This window comes from Coturnix japonica, chromosome 3, assembly GCF_054131305.1.
Source record: "Coturnix japonica strain WE chromosome 3, WE-NBRP24, whole genome shotgun sequence".
In the NCBI taxonomy this organism is placed as follows: domain Eukaryota; kingdom Metazoa; phylum Chordata; class Aves; order Galliformes; family Phasianidae; genus Coturnix; species Coturnix japonica.
Window position 1 is genome coordinate 53,219,119 of NC_140665.1, and position 21,365 is coordinate 53,240,483.

Consider the following 21,365-nt stretch of genomic DNA (forward strand, 5'->3'; position numbering starts at 1 on the left):
GCAGCAAAGCTCTTGTGTTACCCTTCCACCCTCATTAATTAGTGATGTCTCTCATCCTTTTTATAGTAATTGCATCAATTGAGGGAGTAACTGTAAGCACTGTGTTCTGGGGATCTTTTACTTACACATATTATATAAGTAATTTAATAAAGGTAATTATATAAGCAGTAAATATGCATTGAGTTACCTGATTTCCTACACCTCTGCTGCAAACAAAACCCTCAACGTGGAGCTAGGAGCACTGTGTGAATCTATGTTGAACATCAGCCCAGGGACATGTTGTGTGTGGCCCCAGTGTCTCCCCACAGCAATCTGCTCCATGGGCCAGTGGGCTGAGTGCTGCCAGCACTGAGATGGGACAGCCAGACAGAGCAGGAGCTGTAAGGGAGAAGGAGAGCAGTGAGCACTCACACTGGGGTTCCCCAGGTGGGTAGGTGGTGGCTGCAATTCATTTTAGGCTTTGGGAAATCCCAGGAGCTGCCTTTACCTGTGTTTTATTCCTAGTTTCTCTACATTTGCCATGTAACCTGCAAGTACTGTGGGATCAGTGCCATGCGATCACACACGTATTTTTCTAACCCGAGTGTTACAAATGCTCCCCTTTCTTTCCCTCTGCTCCAAAGGCATCTTAAATGCCAGGAGCATTTTTATCAACACCTTGGGCTGCACTTTATGTTTACTTTCAGCATTTCTTTCGGCTTGTGCAGTGAAATGCAGTAAGCAACTTTCACTTTTTTTTTAGTTTCACTTTTAGACTGGAGTTACTGTAATGGTTCAGCTGAAGTTGTGCTCCTTTTATAATTGAAAATCAGATTCTTGGGGGGATGTTGGAAGAAAGATAAAAGAAGTGTGTTTCCTTTTAATGTGAACTTCCTAATAGTTTCTCTTAAGAGAAGTTATGAGGATTGATTCTGAGGAGGAGGCAGGTGACTGCCTCTGGTTTAGCTTGAGTTGCATCAAGTGCTGGGTCCCTCAGAAGTGTCCAGCCCACAGGTAAGGGATATCACCTGGTGTACTGTTGTCCAGATATAGAGTTCTCAGTTGCAGGAGAGGCATGGACCTGTTGGAGTGCATCAAGAGGAGGGCCAACAAAATGACCTGAGGGATGTAAACCTCTCCTATGAGAACAGGCTGAGAGAGCTGGGGGTTGTTCAGCATGGAAACGAGAAGGCTCCAGGGAGACCAAATAGCAACTTTTCAGTATCTCAAAGGGGTCTGTGAGAAAGAAGAGGACAGACTCTTTAGCAGGGTCTGTTGTGAAAGGGCAAGGTGAAATAGCTTCAAACTAAAGGAGAGGAGATTGAGACTGGATATAAGGAAGAAGTTTTTTACAATAAGGGTGGTGAGGCACTGAAACATGTTGTCCAGAGAAGTGGTGGATGCCCCAACCCTGGAGACACTCAATGTCAGGCTGGATGGGGCTCTGAGCAACCTGATCTAGCTATAAAGTATCCCTGTACATTGCAGGGGCACTGGGCCAGATGACCCTGAAGGGTCCCTTCCAACTCAAATGATTCTCTAATTCTATGATTCTGTTTATGGCCAACCATGAGCATCAGTGTTTCATTCCAGTGAGGTGCACTGGGAGCATGCAGACTCTCAGCACCCCATGGTGGGAAGGGCACTGTCCCCAAAGGCAGGAAGCAGTGTCACCACCTCCATTTGAAGATGAGTGTTGTGGGCACCTACTTAGGGCCAAAATGCTGGTGAAGTGAGGGGCCAGCAGGAGGCACGGTCCCTCTGCACCATCAGATGGAAGCAACCCCCAGTCTACACAGACTCCAGGGACACACTCCCAGTTCTGCTTTGCAGCACGTGCATGTCTTCAGAGACAGGAGGAAGAACTCTTCTGACTATTGCTCCAGCAGTGGAGATGGCAGCACATGCCATTGGGGAGCCCAGTGTACTTCTTCATGAGCCTTGGATTGTACCTGAGCACCCACACTGAATCTGTGGTGTTCTGGAACAGTGCTAATGCCAGGCAACTGTGATTAAGGCTGATGCCATGCACTACCCTATTTCTTCATTCATTTTGAAGGGAAATTTGGCCTTAGTCTAGGTCGGGTAGCAATGAGAATCCAGTGATATAGTTAGACTTGATCAATAGAAAATTGGAATGAAAAAGATCGGCAGCTGCATATGAGCTCTATTTCCGTTCTGATATAACACCTAGAGTTTCTGACAGCTAAGTCTTAGGTGAGCCTGTCAGCCTAAAAGAGAAGGGGAAACCAAGACGGTTGCTGCCAGGAGAGACCTGTCAGATCAAGTAGTGTAGTATTAGAATGAAAGAAAGGGGCACAACTTGGTGAAACTGGGATCTGGAGTGAGGGAGCGAAGAGAAACCTTCCACGCTTCAGCAGAGGTTCTTTTTTTGTGGTAAACCCTCTTTGTTTGTGTATGGCTTGGAAGGAGAGAAATGCCCCAGGCCTTTCAACTGCAAAAATAGAGCTCTATTTGAACGGAACATATGTTGTACAGAAGCTGTTACTCAATTTGTTCTGAAACAGCATAGTATAGTGAGTGCAAAACGAGGCTTAGGGCCCAGCTCCTTGGGCAGCAGCAGCACTGTGCATGGTGCAGAGCAGGCTTAGTGCAGGGCAGCACCTCTCTGAAACCCAACCACAGAAAAATTTCAGTAGTTCATCCACTGTAAAGTACACTGCTAGCAATGGGAAGCACTTATGGCATGTAGAGTTCCATCTTCCTAACCTGTCACATATTCGAAGCAAGAATGAACAGTGTGGTGAGATGCTGACATCGTGCCTTACCTGGAACAGTGCATCCCTTCCACCCACTCTTGCCGCACAGCAGATGATGTGCTTTCTTGCCTTTACCTTATTGCTAGCAATAGGTATTTCAAAGGCAATTGCGGTGTTTATTTATTTATTCAGAACACTGTGTGATAAAAGCATCAGACAAATTTGATTAATAATAGAGGGTAGGACCAATAAATGTAAACACAGGCAAATAAGTTTATTTTCTTAAGTGACTCATTTAAGTGTACTAATATGTCAAGAAATAGCAATATGCCTTTCAAAATGATAAAGTAAACCTTACTCTCAAAAGAAGCAATTTGCTCTGAGTACCTGGTTTACCTTGGAGGGTGTGGTTACTACATTGTGTGCCCGGCTGGCAAGGAGAGTGGCTTTGTTCTGTAGCTGCTTTCAAGTGTGTCCTCTGACTGAGCTGCACCTTTGCACTGCTTTAGCAGGGAATCCAGCCTGCTGCTTTCCTCCCATTTTTGCTCTTGTAAATGCAAAGTGACTGCACTGATGGGTTTTGATGTACTGTAGGTTTACCCCTCTGTAACTGAAAGCACACTTCAACCTATAAGCCATAGTAGTGTCACCCAGGGTAAACACGTGCTGATGAGTTCAGCCACTTGTGCCATGCTAAACACAGCACTATCTCACACACAACCTCTGCTTCAGGTTACCCACTCTTAGTTCACTGTCATCTTACAACAATCCAGCCTTTTACATGCTTACATTCTTACATCCCACTCAAACCTTCTGAGTTCCATGAAGAGGAATCAGCCCATTCTTTTTTCCTTCACACTTTCCATATCTCTGTGTAGTTCAATGTAGGCCACATGGTAAAACTTTTCACTTCCCACCATGTTTGTTTTATACCTTCAGGCCCAATATCACTCATTTTTGTAGTAGTCAGTGGGAGGTGCCAAAGAATTATTGAGGAAAGTTAAGATTACTTTCAGGTCAAGACAAAATTAATCACCTCCATTTTGTACTTTGCAATCCCTGTGACACGCTGCTGTTTAAGAGCTGGTCAAATTTGGTTGGCAACAACCTTGTGTATCCAAATAATGCTGCACTCCTTCCTGACTTTCTTGTACCCCTAAGGGCCTCCATCTTGTCCAGTTAAACTTCTTTCATGTCACACCATCAGCTTTGAAATTAGCTTACTGGATCCTAATTAGAAGACTAAGTGTTTGAAGAGGTGATTGCTGTTGCTTTACACAACTTTGAAGCAATTGCTGTGTTGAGTATTTGTGTCCAGCAGGCTTTGTGTATTTTGTTCAGTAGCACATTCACAAAATGCTTCTTTACACTAACTCTGTGAATTGCTTACAACGTTCCATCTGCATTCATCCACTGCTTTTCCATTGTTTTAAATGCAGAAATATTTCCTGAGGTATACAGTAAATGTTCATTGATCACACTCAGAAACTTGTGGTGTGAGAGCTCAAACAAATAGGAAAAGGACAGCCAGAAGTATTGAGCAGGCAGCTTTTTGAACAGAGAAAACCTGAACAGAGGGTGGGCACTTGTTTTCCTTTAGGGACCTTAGCCTTGGTTTTGAAAAGGAGTTACTCCAGTGTCATCAGTGGATAGAAAAGCAGGCCTGCTGCAGGACTGGCTTGCTGCAAGTGTTTGCTTTTTGTAGCTCCCTTGTGCATAACTACAAAGAGAAACTGTAAAAATGAAAACAGTTTTAGAAGACAGGTGTCAAAATGGAATTTTCTGTGCTTTCCTTTACTTCTCCCTTCAGTGAAGGCTGGTGAGTTATATAGAAAATGATACTTGGAAGATTCTTTCATACATTTCTTATTTAGATGCCCTGGTCTCTTGCTGTGCATCTTCTCACACGTGTAAGAGAAGACATTAACTTTTGCAGTCACACTTCCAGTGCTTTCATTATGCTCATTACTAATGATTGCACTTTCTGGACACACTGGTGTTTGTAGCTCTATTGTTTAATGTTTTATTACTCTCGTGTTGTACTTCCCATATGTTTCCGGAGAGAATTCCCTTCTCTTTTTTACTTGTCTTGTTTCTGCTTGCTCTTTCTGTGTATGCCAATTAATAATGAAGGCTGTGTGTGTGCTTCCCCTCCCTATGGCACAAGTGGTTTTCTCTAGCTCTCGCTTTTTGTGAAAAGTAGGCCATCTACTGTTGCTTTCTAGTATGGATTATAGATCGCCCAGCACATGGCCGTATTATGCGTACAGCTCCAAAGTTGTACTTTGGAATTGGAAAGCATGTTCTCCTATGTAGCTGCAATTACTTTTTTTTTTCCCCAGAGATTTTGTGGTGGGAAAGTCTCTATAGAAAACTGACAGATTTATTTATTTATCTAGTAGTAGCCAATATATTTGGGTTATGTTCTTCAGTGGAGTTACAAGGCAGGAGATGATGAGCTAATGATTTAGATAAGCATTAGTGACAGTTTTTCTCAGCTTTGCAGGACTTTTTTGTTTGTCTGATCGTTGTTTGGTTACGTTTTGTTTTTTTGTTTCTGCTTCTTCTTTTCTTTTTCAGTGTGGTTGTGAACAGAAAAGTGACTTTAAAAGCTTATTCTTGCAAATACACATATGTATTCTCCATATGTCTTCTGACTCATATCTAGATTGTATATTGACGTATACAAGCTCTAGTGTTGTCAGCACTGTCAACTACAAAGAGCTGTGAAGAGGGAGCTTGGACCATTGTCTGCCTCTTGTACCTTAAGTTCACCAGTTGGTTTCTGATTTCCTGGTTATTTTTGGAGATGCTACGGAAACTCAGTGTCAAGACTTCTTAACTTCTTGTCAGGGGTGAACTTTCTTTGGGAAAGATGGTTTGCACTTCAGTTTGATGGGGATATGACAGCTAGATAAGAGTCAGATAGAGCCACACATAAGTTTTTATGATCCATACATTTAGGTTGAAGGAAGATATTTCTTCCTTTCCTTCCTGTGAACACTGGTGGAGGGACTTGTTGTGCAACACTGTTATTGGAGAAAATTTCCTTTACTTAGTCACCTATTAGTCTTAACCTTGTAATAAAATATTTACTACTTCGTTCATTAAGAATAAAGCATGAGTGTACTAACTTCATTATGCTGAGTTCATTTCTTTGTCTGCTTACAACCATATATCATTTCTTAACGCCTTGTCTCTTTTTGTGTTTTCACACGGAACTTTATCTAAAATTCTTGATTCCAGTTTCAGGAAATGGCAGTTTTCAGAGATATTCCCTTTTCTCAATGAGTAACATAGGTATGATGGTAACTCCTCTGGAGAGTGTTTTTTTGTTTGTTTGTTTGTTTTTTTTTAAATACACCTACTTTGCATAAGCAAAAATTGCAGAACAATTCCATCTTCTTGAGAATCTGATTATTTTTAAATTGGTTGTTAAAAGAGAGGCAGCCTTGCACTGTGTGCCATTCCTGTGCAAAAGAAAATGAGAAGGGAAGTAGGGAAATGTACCTTTTCTAGCTCTGAAAATGTAACAGTGATGTGGATCCTTAGTATTTGTGGTTAGAAATGGGGCAAGTAGAGGCAACTCGCTTGTCTTAACAAAGACAATTAGGGTACCAGCTGAATTGCTGAGAGGTGCACATGAATAAATAAAATATCTCTCCTAACTATCTATAACTTGTCAGATGTTGCTTTAATTCAATGAGAAGGCCAATGTCTGTATATACTTCTGCTCTCTGCCCAAATACAACTGGATAGTAGTACAACTCTTAGGTTGAGGCCATAAAAATACACTGTGGCAATGCTTCAGAAGCTAGGTGTTGTTATGGATCTGTGACAAATAACTTCTTGACAGACATGTAGGAACTGTATGATTATACTGTAACGTTTCAGGAATTAACCTCAGAAATCCTAAATACCAGTATAGTAGGCTAATGCACACGCACACACCCTGCGTTAGAAGAAGTGTAATTCTGGAAGAGTCTGGATGGAACCAATAAACATTTTGTATGCTTCTAATGAAAATGATGAAGCAGTCAACAATGACAGAGTTTAAATGGGCTATCCCTACCTTTCAGACTTGTCCAACTGAATGTCATGAGCAGATTGCAATGATGCTTTGTGATGTTTTAAACACGGGCACATTTTACAAGTTTCTTTAATTGCACAGCTGTGGAGAATAAAAACATTCCACGCAATTAATACACATTATGTATATTTTTACTTTTTCACAGAATCACAGAATCACAGAATGACCCAGGTTGGAAGGGACCTCAAGGATCATGTAGTTCCAACCCCCCAGCCTGGCAGGGCCACCAAACATACACATTTACTAGATCAGGTTGCCCAGGGCCCTGTCCAACCTGGCCTTGAACACCTCCAAGGACGGGGCATCCATTTTGCCCTACCAGAGGTTGCTCTTGCAGCAAATCATGTAATTTTTTGACCTTTTTTTTTGTGCAGAAACAGTATTATGTCAAGACAGATTTTCTTATGATTTTGCAGGAGGACTTCTACTCCTCATCTAAATTTCCATCTAAAACTAAAAGGTTCAGAGACCACTGGATATTGTCGCAGTATAGACTATACAAACTCTATCTTCTATAAATAAATAGGTGGATGGATGGACTGACAGATGACAGAGTTTTTCAAGAGTCAGTCACTGAGAAAGCAAATGCTTCCCCGTGGAGTCTGTTTTATTTAGCTGACATAACAGGAGCTGATCTGTACGTAACTGTGCCAAGGAAGGATCATCTTGTCTACACATTTCTTCCAGTCTCTGCCTTTGCTTCAGGATATTGAGGGCTGGTGATAATGCACTGGAAATTAAATCTTGCCAAAAAAGCTTTGAAACCTTGCTCTATAAACCATGGTCCATTTTTTCATTATAATAGTTCCTCTGGAATTCCCCTGTAAGAAAGCACGCTCTCAACCTTTCCAGTGACATTTTAGTTGTTCTTTGCAACCACACAGTTCCTAAGTATTTTGGCTAATACTAGATGTAGCCCAACTGGCTATTTCCCTCCCTCTTGTGCATGGAGATCACAACCCACTCCTCTAGTCTTCCTCAGACAAAGCTGGCATTATCAGAAAATCACCCTTTTTGTACTGCCGTACTCATGTGTCACAGTATGTATTCAGAGGTTGTCTGGCTTTTTCATGTGTTCCAAACTTCTATGGAAATAATATGGTGTGGGTTTTGTGTTGTTTTTTTTCCCAGCAGTTTCTAAAAGCCTCAGGGCCTTCCTGTCTTCTGTTTTCAGTTTCCTTTCCAGGTTTTAGGGATTACCCAAACCCTTCAGAGGAATATGAATTTTGTTTGTATTTAGTAACTCACTACTGTTCAAAAAGGCATGATATTTTGTAACTTTGCACTCCACTGGGTTTTGGTCAGATAATTGTGTTTTATTTGTTTTGACTTTCCCAAAGAACAATGGGCTGTAGATTTCCCTGACCCTGTGGTGTCTTTGCTTTCATCCCTGGGATAAATAAATTTGGATTTTTGTTTCTGTAACAATACCTATTGTTATGAAAACTTTCTGTAGGACAATGTCATGCCTGACTTTGCAGGCCCCAATAGCCTACTAGTAGAAAGCTTGTGTTAGAAATTACTCATGAAACCTCATGTGATTTCATGTTAGATGGGAAAGAGAGAGAACTGTTCTACTCTCACGTGGAAAGGAGCAACACCAGGACTTATTCCTTTATAAGAGACAACTTTAGGCTATTTGGTTGATGAGACACTACTCTTCTGGAAAAGAGAGCTGGAAAAGACCAAACACTCTGTATTCCTTTATTTATTTTTTATACAAATGAGCTGATTGCAGAGAATGACCTCAGAGTTGCTACAGACAACAGTGAAACTGACAGAAGATTCATTTGTAGAATATATGTCTTCATCTGTTCTCATTTCACAGGAGAACATCATGAAAAACACCAGATACTTCTTTTTGCAGCCGGAAGATATTCTTCCCTTGTATCTGTCTCTCTGAATTAGTAATGATGATGTAGGCCCTGGTTCAAGGAAACACTTTTTTTCTTACTAGCCTCAAGGAAACACTCAAACCTCTATGACCTCCTTTTATAGTTAATCATGCATAGTATAGGAATACTTCAGACTTGAACCTTCCTGAATTACCTTCCTGTGCTGAAAAGTGAGGAAATGTTGCTAGTTCTACCCAGGTCCTCTTGAAGTACTGTACCTTGGGGAAAAATGTTTATCTCCCTGATTGCATTGGGAGAGAGGTAACATAAATGCATTGCGTTTCTCTGAAGATTTAGCCAGTTTGACCTTTGTCTATGTGCATCCTGTGTTGCTCCATCCTGCAGGATCTGCTCCTGTGATGCTCAGATCTCTAGGCTGGTTCTGTCTGACCTTGTCAGGAAATGAGTTTTTATGCTTTGCATCACTGCCATCAGGTCATCGCTGCTAGCAGGGTGCTATTACCTCTCCAGCATTTTGTCATTCTTGCCTCATGTGTCATGAGACTCACATTCTTACAATGCACCCTTTGAAATTCTGCATCAGTCATATTGGCCTGCCATTACATTTTGGCTGAATATTAGCCTGTGACCATCACCAAAATCCATACACTGGATCCTGGCAAACAAGATGTTCACTGTCTCCTTGGTCAAATGCACATTCAAGGCCAATTCTTCCCACTGACCTATCAAAGGTGATGCTTGTGAATTTTAGCTTGAATTGGTAATGAAGATTCTTGTTTACTAGCCCTGACAATAGACTTTAGTTTTAAAGCCTTATTAGACTTAGACTAAACTCATATACTTACCATGAGTTAGGAAATCCACTTTCTGGTGTTCATCAGAGCTACCAACTCAAACACTAAAGCCTAAGAAGAATGGCCTGCATGCTCCTTCTTATTGCCTTTTGTTCAGCATGCAATTGAAAAATGACATTTCCTCTGGCATTTCCTACATCTTGCATTTCTTGTACATCTATGATCAAGATCAGTCTTCAAGTACTGCCTACTGCTTTGATGACATACAGTTGAAATGCTTTTCTGTGGCCTGCCGTTATCTGGGAATACTTTTGCAGTGTCTATGCCTGACTTATTAGGCATCTCTGTAAGGTTCTTCAGAGTGCCAATGGTGTAGGACTAGAAAACCATTCATCAGTTCTACCAAGGGATAATAAATATCAGGTTGCCTTACATCTTGGCAGAATCTCTCTTTGGCTACATTACCAAAATTACGTTACCAACTCTTGGAGTTTTATTTGGGCATAAATTTATAGTCATAGAATCATAGAATTACCCAGGTTGGAAAAGACCTTGAAGATCATCAAGTCCAACCGCAGCCTAACCATAGTACCCTAACTCTAACAACCCTCTGCTAAATCATATCCCTGAGCACCACATCCAAACGGCTCTTAAACACATACAGGGATGGCGATTCAACCACCTCCCTGGGGAAAAGTCAGATTTCTTGAGGCTTTCAAGGGTTTCATCTGATTTTTTTATCTCCTTGATCAGGAAAACTATGATCAGCAAATAAATGCTCTGCGTTTCCTATTCATTTGCAAAGTAGGGATCTCTCCTTTAACTGTCCTTAAGCTAAAACTTGATAGTTAATTGTGAAAATTCCTCTTAGCCTGGCTGTTAACTTTGTTAGCATTTTAGTGCTTTGAAGTGCTAAGACCAGGCTTCGTTTTTTGTCTTTAGAAAGTTAAATTTGTAGAAATTGTTTAGCTTGAAATCACACTGGAAAACACATCAGTGAAAATAGCATGAAACATAAATTTAAATTCTATTTAATGCAGCTCAAATTAATTTAGCTTATCTGTGTGTGTATGTATGACATTAGTTAAGACAAACAGAATTGAGACACAGATGCAATCCTGAATTTAGCTTTCAGTTCTTTAACAGGCCCCTTTCATAATGTCATATGGCTGCTTCTGTTCATAGCAGCATGGAAAAGACTTTTCTAATAATCTACATGAGGGCAGGACGAAGCCCAGGGCATGATGCATGAAGCTCAGCTCTAGACAGAATGATTTCAAGAGCAACATCCAGCAGCAAAGCACACAGATACAACTTTGTCAGGTGCTCAAGGGTCCTCTTGGAATTGCTGAAGTCACCGTGAGGCTGAGTTTCAGTGCAGAGGACTGCATGCTGCCATGGGCCTTGCTGTGTGACCCAAAGCACATCATTTAGCTTAGCCATGTCCAGCTTTCGGAGTGTTACAAGAGGTAATATTTCCATTCCTTAGAGGATGTTGCAAAAATGAGTCCATTAATGTTCATGAGAGTCACTAAGACAATTGTGATATATATCAAATGGAAAGTTACTGAAGCAAAAAGCTCTCTCAGAGAGATCTTTCTTTTAGAACAGTTTCTCCTACTCCACTTCCTTCTCTCCACACTGTGGGGGTCGGCAGGCTCAGACACAGCTGTATTGACTTTTCTCATGTCTACAGATTTTTATTAAATAGCAGCGAGACAACTTTCTAAAAGGGGACTGACACTTATGACTCTTGAAAAGCCCTCTACATCTTCAGCCTGAGAAAGTTTAACTTGGGTTTTTATATCAGATATTTAGGTCTGTTTCTTCCTGGAACACAATGCAATGTGGAGGATAATGGTATCAGGGTCACCCATACAAGTGAGATCCGATTAAAAAAGGTGGACCTTTTTTTTTCATCTGAATTATTCCAAAGTCTTCTGTCACACTTAATCACCACAAATGCTTAGACTGCTTGTGAGGAAAACTTCCTTGTTGATTTTTAATATTCTTATCTTTCTGTTGAGGCTTGAGAGATCTCAAAACACAGGGAGGGCTGCTAATGAGGGAACATCTGATACATAAAAGCAGAAAGAAAACAAAGTGAGCAGAAATTTGAATGAAGTTTATGTTCTTTTAAAACAGCAGAGATAAACATTCCATGCCATATTTGTTTTTTATTCTCACAGAACGTGTTGTACAGCAATACTCAGAGCCTCAGTTGCGAACAACAGCAGTTGTAAAATTAATATGGGACTTTATCTGAGACCTACTGAAGTCAGTTGAAGACTTTCATTGACTGCAGTGGATACTAGATCAGGCCCTTTCAGAACACATTCTGGTCAACTCTTGTCCAACCGTTATTTCATAGAGGAGAAATGAGTTTTATCTCCTTTGTGCACTCCAGGCTTCTATCAGCAGAATGCCATCCAAGCAGGGGATCCAAGCACAGAAGCCCACACTGCTCCCCTGGTGAAGTGCATGGGGTGGAACAGCCTTCAGGGAGCATCAACATGACACGTGAAAGAGAAAGGGAGGGCAGAAAGAGAGGAAAAATCAATCACAGAGAAGGACTGAAAAGTGAAGAGGTAGAGAGGTACGAAAACAGCTCTTCATTTTTCCTAAAAGAAAAATAGCCCAGTCATGTTAAGACTTGAGCAGGTGGGAAAGTACAGCTTCACAGCTTTAAAATTTCATATTGTCATACAGCTGTAACACAAAAGAGAGGCTGAAAAAAGTGAAAAATGTCCCAGCAAGTTTTGGAACAGGAAGGAGGGCATGCCAAATTATTAGTGATGTTCAGTCCTTACAGGTGTGCTTTCTTCCTCACTTTGGTGGGAAATCCCCACATTTAATCTCATAAAAAGCAGCAGAGTGATTGTAAGCAACTTCCTACCTGGTGTCCTTTTCTTCTGCTTTTCAAGCCGCAGCAAGGAAGCAGGAGTTAAGAGCCTGCAGGTTACAGCAGGTGGATGCAGTCACCTGGCCTCACAGAGCACCAGTGGCAATGGGATGCATGCTGCTTCATTTTTACTTCATTCATATCTTTACTTTTTAAAGCTTTTAAATTCACACTAGTGTGACATCTGTGTTGTGTTTGACATTAGAAGAATAATAACATCTTGTACTGTCAAGCTGTCATGTAGCAGAAACATTCCAATATTTAGTGTGTCAATAAAGTTGTTTTGATGTTTTCACAGAAACCTTTTAGACTTTGATTTATACAGCAAATCTCAATATTTTGACTACTTGCTCTAAACTTGGAATTGTAATTTCTTCTTTCTTGGTGTGCTTCTTGTCTCATTTTCTCTTACCTGCTTGTACCCATTGTAATGCTACAGCTGCAATGCCAAGATCAGCTCAGTCCTGTATTCTTGCTCTGTAGTCTGAAATATGAGCAGAAATATTTTTTCTCCTTCTGTAGAAATTCAGATGCCAGGACTATGATATAAAAAGAGCCTTAGATAAATGGAAAGTACAAGGCCGCATCTTACTCCATGCAACTGTGGTGAGATTGTACCTTCCCTCCTCCACCAGCCCCCACCTTTTTTGTTTGTTTGCTTATTTGTTTAACAGAAAGAATGAAAGATGAATAACTTAATGAGATCTGGTAGCGATTATGCAAAAGTACCACAACAAAATCTATACTTCACAATGTTTGGTTGCAACTGACATACACGTTGCTACTTCTGCATGTACAATGAAAACATAAAACACATTCCTTTAGCTCTGTAATTAGAAAGTGTGAATTCTCAAAGAGCTTTTTCCAAACACTGAGTAAAAAAATACATGCATTTTAATTTATTTTTCATTGTTATTGTTTTTCACTATTTTTACACCAAATAAAGTTGCTACAGATGAAGTGTTTGATGATAATGATCTAAACAACAAGCTAGAAGATGCCTTGAGCAAAAAAAAATCTATTCATTACTTTTTATTAATTTTCATCTGTTTAGATTTTTACTGTGATTAATGATGTAGCTACAGATTTTTCAGCAAGGGCCAGATCTAAGCCTTGTGAAAGGTGATTTCACATTCCTAATAAAACTAATTGGCAAAGTTTCTCCATCAGGAGCAGCAAAATTTTGAGCCATATATATTTTGAGATTGAAATTCCAGTTCATGCAAGTACAGCTCGTGAACAATAATGAATGGAAGGTGGGGTGGAAATCTTCAAGTACCGGTTTGATTAAATAGAATTGCTTTCATGTGAATATACTAATTTTTGGAGAAAAAAAATTGCAAGAATTTCTCAAAATAGTTTCTCATATTCTATATATTGTTTGCATGAAATATACAGGGTGTGCAGTAGCTACTGTTATAGCTTTTTCTATTACAACATAAACCAAAATCTTAAGGTCTAATGTGATTATTGTGACTTAACCAAAATAAGCATTTACATCATGTTCTACTCTGAAAAACAAAAAATATCTATTATGAACATTTCCTCTCAGTTTGGGAAGAAACAAAATGTTGGCATCCCAGAGCCTTGTAGAGAGTGACAGCACTAACTTGCACACTGGTATCCTACTCTTTTTAGTCATACATCTGGCTTGTTAATGTTGTTTTATTGAAACCACTGGAAATTCTACCATTGTGTGAAATAGGATGATAGCTGTGAATCTTACGTTCTTTTACTTTCAAGTAGATACACACCTTCCTTAGCTGTTCTTTTTACCTTTTTGTCTCCCCTCCCTTTGCATCTTCACAGAAATCTTGTCTTTCATAGGGCTATGATCATTTCATATTTGATAGGCCTTGTGCCACGTGGTGACCAAAGTGTCTGGCTCCCACCAAGTTCTATCTCATTGCATTGCCTCTTGGGGTGTCATCTCTCTGTGACCATAAATGTCCCTGTTGTGTTAATGTAAGCTGATTCTGACCAGCTGGGAGGAAGGACAAAAGAGGAAGGATGCTTGTGTGGTTATGGTGTTAGCCAGAGCCTCTGGGGATGAAGGTGTATTTCCTACTTCTACCACAAGTGGCTGTAGTGACCTGGGGCCAATTACTTAAAATGCTGCACAAGCCCCTAAAATGGAACGTAGGCAGCAAAAACACCTCAAAACCACTGCTTTAGATGGTGATGGCTTGAAATTCATCAAGTTTGAACTTCTCTTTCCATCTATGTGAAAAAATATTGTGGTGTGGACAAGAACAAACAGCTTGAAGCCTGGCTCGTATCTGAGCCTGCCTATCATTCCCTGGCCGGGGACACAGCCTACTTGGTCAGCTTGCCTGCCACAGGACCACCAGGATGAGTCCCATGAGGCTGAGTCCCATGCGAGGGCTGCTTGCTGCTGCTCTACAGGGCTGGAGGTGGTGCACCCATGGCTGTGGGACTGATCCAGCTCTGGGGAAGGAGAGGTATGAGGCCCTATCCTGGGCAGTGAGCTTTGATGGTCACTAAATGACTTAGATAAAGATCTTCCTCTGCTTTGCAAAAAGAGACAGAAAACCTGTTGATTTATCCCAGATTTCCTTTAGTAAAAGGAAGACAAGTACTGCCCTGTTTTTATGCAACAAGATGTCTGAAGAAAGATGGGAACTCCACATTCTGTTTTTGGTGTTATATGGACTTTTACTTTCTTGCTGTTTCTTAAGTGAACTATTCTCTACACCTCCCTTTTCACAGGTGTGTATTTAACTGATGCACATTTGACCTCCTTTCTCACTCACTTTGCCACTATCAGGTGGTTAGTCCAACTTCTCCAAAACTGTATTTCTGTCTATACCATTAAAATCTTTTATTTTCATATCCTGAATCTCTTTGTGATCACTTTAAAAAAACAGCAGCTTTTCCTTTGTTAAGAAAAGGGATATATTTCAACACACGTTAATTAATCTTTGATAACATTTTGAGAAGGCAAGAGAATTGGAGTTATTAAGCCCTTGTAGCCAGTGAGGGGAAGGTAGGGATTTTGACAGAGCTGTAAATACAAAAATAGCTTAAGATATTTTGTGTATTTGAATCGTTTGAAATAAGTTTCTGTCAGAGCTGAAAACTGAGGTAGAAGAGTACCTAAATGGCTGGTATCCAAGTGGCAATGATTTGTCAGATATTATTTAGGCCCCCAAAAACTCAAAAGAAGCAAGTTGCACTTTCCAGATTGCAGTAAGAATGATTACAGTTGGTTCCTTGGACATTTGTTGATTGAGACAGACTGAAGATTATACTTCCCTTGGTTCCAGGACTGTAGCATAGATCATGAATTAATTAGATTAAAAACAGCCTTCTCTCTCTCTCTTTTTTTTTTTCTTTTTTGGTCTATTCCTTTTTAGAGAAGATGAGGTCTGTGTACTAAGTAACTAGGCAGGTGGGTAGAAAAGCAATATACAGTTTCAATATGAAAGTGATCATCACTCTTCAACAGCACCCTGCAATACGTGCTTCATCTGGAAGTACGCAACAATCTGGAATATGCTGGGATTGTTACTTCCACAGACTTTGGAGTCGCACGCGCTCATCACGCCCTTCAGTAAATTTTGGATCAGGCTTTGGTTTCCCTTTCTGAACTGAGGACTGGCTCACTCAAAATCCTTGACCTCATCACCTGGGGAAATCTTTTCTGAAAAGTCCCCCACATTTTGGGTTCTTCTTTTTTTAGACAGCCTAATTTAGACACCTGCTGGTAAGTGTTTAAAGCCAGACAACCGTAAACAGAGGCATGCAAAGTCAGTGAATACTTTTGAGACCTTTCAGCCTTAACTCTGTATGGCTGATTAATTTCTGGTGTGATTTGGGAGGCCCAGATGAGTTACATCAGAGCTAAATTGTGAAATACATGTTCATATTCAGAATTATTTTTTTTCTGTAAAAGCTGATCAAGGATTTCAATCTGTAAGGCCTGAAGGTAAGATCTCTAATGTACTTATCTACCTGCATATGAGATGTGGCATTCTTGGATAAGGTTCTATGTCTGTGTTGACTAAAGGTGAACAAGATGTGTATTTGTTAGCTTTCACAACTTCAGGCACTTAAGACTGAAATTATTGGTCACTTCCAACTGGTATTAGCAATAAGGAGTCCTGAACTGAAACTTAGATCAAAATTACTAGGATTTATATGAAGAGGAAGCATATTTGGTGGTTAACTTTTCAGTGCCAAGCTCATCACTGTCACATGGAATTAAAACAAAATCAAGAAACAAAACATTGAAAACAGAAATCCACAAGATAAAGAATCTGACTCATGAAAGGGATGCCCTTACTTTCCCTGCTGGTAAAAATGAATCACTTCTGTGTTTGAGCTAACTGAGAAAAAAAAAAAAAAAAAGAAAAAAAGAAAAAGAAAAAAAAAAGAAAAAAGTTCAACTGTAAATACTGCTTTCTTTTTCCTCCCTTTTACCCTGTTCTTGCACATAAAAGCTGTGGTTGCTATGAGAAATATATTAAACTAGCTGAAATGATAGGTACAGAGTCACCACAATACTCACCAGCTAACCTGGATATTAATCTAGCTTCCCTTCTTTTGTACAGTCATCCATGCTTTGGGTGGGATAACATGAGACCATATTTTATGATTTGGTTCAGCTGACTATGAATTTAAAGTCAATATCTCACTATTTGGGAAGGTTTTGCCCACAGCTAAGATGTAGGTGTGTTTTGCCCCAGCAGGCTCTTGAGACTTTGTAGCAGAAACTTTATGCTTGCCTTGTGTTTGATCAGTCTTTAGGGTACCTTGGTGCCTGTGAATAAGCTTAGCCTTTCTCTAAGCAGTCTGTAATAGTAAAATAAAGAGTTGCAGAACTGAAGATAATTTGACTATGTTGTTAACAAAAAACTATGTGTATGATTCAGTGTTTAATGGAGATCCTGCCCCTGATCTTGACTTCATTGGATATTATCTGTGATTTAAAGGACTAAGAATGGGCTATGTGCTAATGCTTAGTAAAACAAACAAAAACCCAAGCAACACTACGGATTAGAAGATTTTTTTTTTATTATTATTATTGTTATTTTTTCAGTAAAAGATCCCATATAATCCAGGAATATATATTTTTATTTTCTGAAGAGGTCACAGTAAAACTAACAAGCACTCCAAATAAAATAGCACCAAAAATTCATTGACAAATTACATTAATGCTTGAACAGCTGGGGCCAGACCACTACCTCTTAGAAATCTGGCAAACTTATTTTTCTCAAGCAGGGCTATAGACAATTTCCTTCTCTGAGAATCCTGCTTCTAAACAACCAGGGTGTAAAGTGATGGAAGTGTGGCACCATCCCCCAAAGACTATTGCCATTGCCGTGAAAACAAGTGTAATTGTCTGGTTACTGTCCAGCCTGCTCTGGAAATATGTCCTTGAATTACTCTGCCAGTGAAACAACTAAAGTCTTCCAGAATATGTCCAAAAGACTTCATCACTCACCTTTGTACCAGCACATTGTCACCTGTATGAAGTGAAGTGGCCTTTGAATCAGACAATAGCATTTGCTTACTTCACAATACACCTCATCAAATCTCTCCAGCACTGGCAATACCCTTCAATTCTCAGCACTTGCAAGAGGATTGAGATGCAGAGTACATCTACTGTGTGCTATGGATGTGACTGGGATACTTCCGGGGGCCCTGTCTGAAATCTCTCCAGCAGAGAGTAAACTAACTTTTGCTTTCTGTCTCATGCAGTTTCTAATCTGCCACATTGCCTGGATAGTTTCTCCTTTTGTGTTGTGGCGTTCTGCTTTTGTAGAGTATTGGACATGTTTCATCTCTGAATTTCTGTTTGCTAAATGTTCACCATCCTTCCCATTCAAAAAGATTAATGTGAACATAACCCTTTTCACCAAAGTACTTGTGGCTGCCCACAGGATTTTTTTTTCCGAGTAGTATTTCTGTTGTGCTGCGTAAATGATTATGGAAATACTAAATACAATCAGATTTGGGAGAATCCTGGTAGAACCCACTTGAAATTTTGTTTGTTTGTTTGTTTCCTGGGGAATCACTCATAACCAGGCTTGAAAATGATTTTTTTTCAGTCAACCTTACTTACCTGATGATGATCATATCTAGATTCTGCTTCTGTACAAAAACAACACATAGGCAATGACGAAACTAATGCATAGTTACAGCATATCTTCTCTTTCATCCATATGTGTTAAAACTGGAAGCTATCAAAGAAATAATTGACTTAGGTTTCATACATTCTTGTTGCCTTTTTTTTAAAATCACTTTATCACCTTCAAGGCACTTGACATGAATTTTTCAGTAATTTGTTCAGGGATTTGTATAGACTGATTAGTTTATAATGCTTGACATCTTCACAACTTCTTCTCTCCCTCTTTAAAAAAGTATATGTCCTTCTTCATTTTCGGAATCTTCCTTTGCCCTCTCCAGGTTCTCAGAGATTCTTATCTAGGAAAGTATCTTTGTAAGTTCCAAAATCAGCTGGCCTGGCTATTTCCAAATTTTAATTTCTTTCCAAATTTTCATCTAGCTCTGCCAGCAAGAACATAAATCACTTACCTAAATCTTCTTTGGAAAGCAGAAACCTACTTTTTCTGTGCTCTGTCCAATACACTTCTATCTTTGTTAATACTTGGTTTTTTTATGTATTTTCTCTAAAGAGGCTGTGTTTTCTTTTAAAAGCTGCTCTGATATACCTTTCAGTATGTTTTATTTGCTGTTTTGACTAGCTTGACTTTTCACTTCAACAATGCAACTGAATTACAAGTCTTGCACTGATTTTAATTCATCCTTTTGATAACACTAATTGAGAAGTCATTCTTATCAGGGGTGAGAATCAAGGAGGATTAAGAAGCTAAAGCAAGTGGGACAGAATAGGGTGTGAATCAGGTTTCCACACAGGAAATGAAAATATGAAGAGAGAAGAGTATGGAGAAGCTCATGAACTAGAGGAAGAGGATGAAACAGGGAGCAGTGTTACTGTGAAAGTTCAGGCCTTGTGGGCGATCAGACTTGCTTTCATATATCTGAGAGTTTTCTTAGGAGCACTATGATAACAGGCACCAGGGTTCGAATACTGATTATAACCGAGGAGGGTAGCTAACTTCGCTAATGTACTGCATTTACTAATGTACTGTTGGGAGCAGGTCACACACGGCTGCTATGGTGAGATCCTGCAAAATGAGTCTGTGTGGGAATTTGAATTGATTGGATTAAAGAAAAAGTAAGGCAGAGGAGGTTCAGATGCAGACTGCCTGTGACTGAATTCCATGCCTTTCCCCACCCATTGCACAGAACAATATTGGGATATCTGAAGGAGAAGTTGCTTCAGCTCACACCTGTCATCACAACCTCCTTCAGGATCCCCCTGGCTATTATCTGATGTTTCTGACTCTTGGTCACATGCAGGTTATTTTAAGTTGCTTGAAGGAGCAGAAGAATTGTATGCTATGGATGAGTATTAGGAAAGGAAGGGTGCAGACTGGTCATGAACTATTGAGTTCAGCTGTGGCCATGTTACTTTAAAATAAGAGACAGAGTTATTAACATCTTACTATTCACAAGAGGATTTCATAAAATCATAGAATAGAATCATAGAATCACAAGGTTGGAAAGGACCTACAAGATCATCTAGTCCAACCATCCTCCCTTTACCATACCTACAGAAAAAACACTAAACCATATATCCTAGCTCCCTATCCAGACACTTCTTGAACACTGCCAGGGATAGTGACTCCACCACCTCCCTGGGCAGCCATTCCACTGCCTGACCACTCTCTGAGAGAAAAAGTTCCTTCTTATGTCCATTCTAAATGTCATATGATACAACTTGTGGCCATTTCCTCGGTACTTGGTGAACTGTTTGTAATGAAGTCCGTGAGGGCTGAGCACCTTACTCTCAGCTGTATCTCCCTTCCAAATTACCAGTTAAGATTGAGAGGAAATAAAATTAGGAAAGAGACAGTCTACGAAGAGTTGCATGAACGACTGAAAACGAGGAAGGAAAGAAGGGAAACAACAAGATTTACCCACATCTCAGTCTTAAGTGCATTGATGAATCAGCAGTGGGAAGTATGTGAGGCAGGAAAATACACCTGCTTACATCTGTGGAGAGAAGTATATCTATATGTATATTTTAACAAAAGAGAATTTCATCTAATTGCGGGTTTCATGTGTTAAAATCAGTTGTTGCTTCATTAGAGCATTTGCAGTGCTGATGGTCAATTTGCAGCTATATATAGATATCCTTTAGAATCCAAGAAGCTTTTCTCTGACTTTCAGTGCTCTGTTTTAAATAGAACTATGGCTGTTACTATAACACAGCTTTATCATGTGCATTACTTAAGTCTGCCAAAATAAATAGGGATGTAAAGGAAAGAGGGGGACAGTGGCTGACAGAGTAATGTTAAAACTGTCAGACTTCTTATAAACAAATTAGCTGATCCTAATCTAGTTGACACTGGGAAACTGTCCAGGATTATTTTTTAAATATAAGATGACTTTTTATTGGAACTGAAACAACTGTTTCATTGGCTCTTATTACATCCTTCCTCATCAGAATGCTTTGTATGGCTAGCAGAGAGAAGTCTTAATCCTTGTCTTATCCTTCCTGCGTGTGTATCAATGCAAAGGGTTGAGGAAGGGGATAAGGAAAACCTCTTTGTTGAAGATGGCCTGGAGAAGAAACCTTCAATAGGCTGCTTTTGATGTGAGAATGCTGAGGCAGTGCTAGAAGGATAAGGCAGAGCTGAGACATTCCATCATCCCACACCAGGAAGGACTTTGTTGTGATCTTTCTCAAATAAGGCCTTTCCTTTTCCAGCTACTTGAAATAATTATATGCTTGTAATTTTTCCTCCTTGAACCTTCTGGAATTGAGTCCCTGACAATAAATGCAAAGATGTGAAGGACTTCTGTTGTTGAGTTATGCAGGTGAGCCATGCCAGTTTTTGGCTGTCGTGGGAAAACTCTTGGTGCATGTATACTTAAATGTTGTGCTTGGGAGAGCTCTTCAGAAGTCTG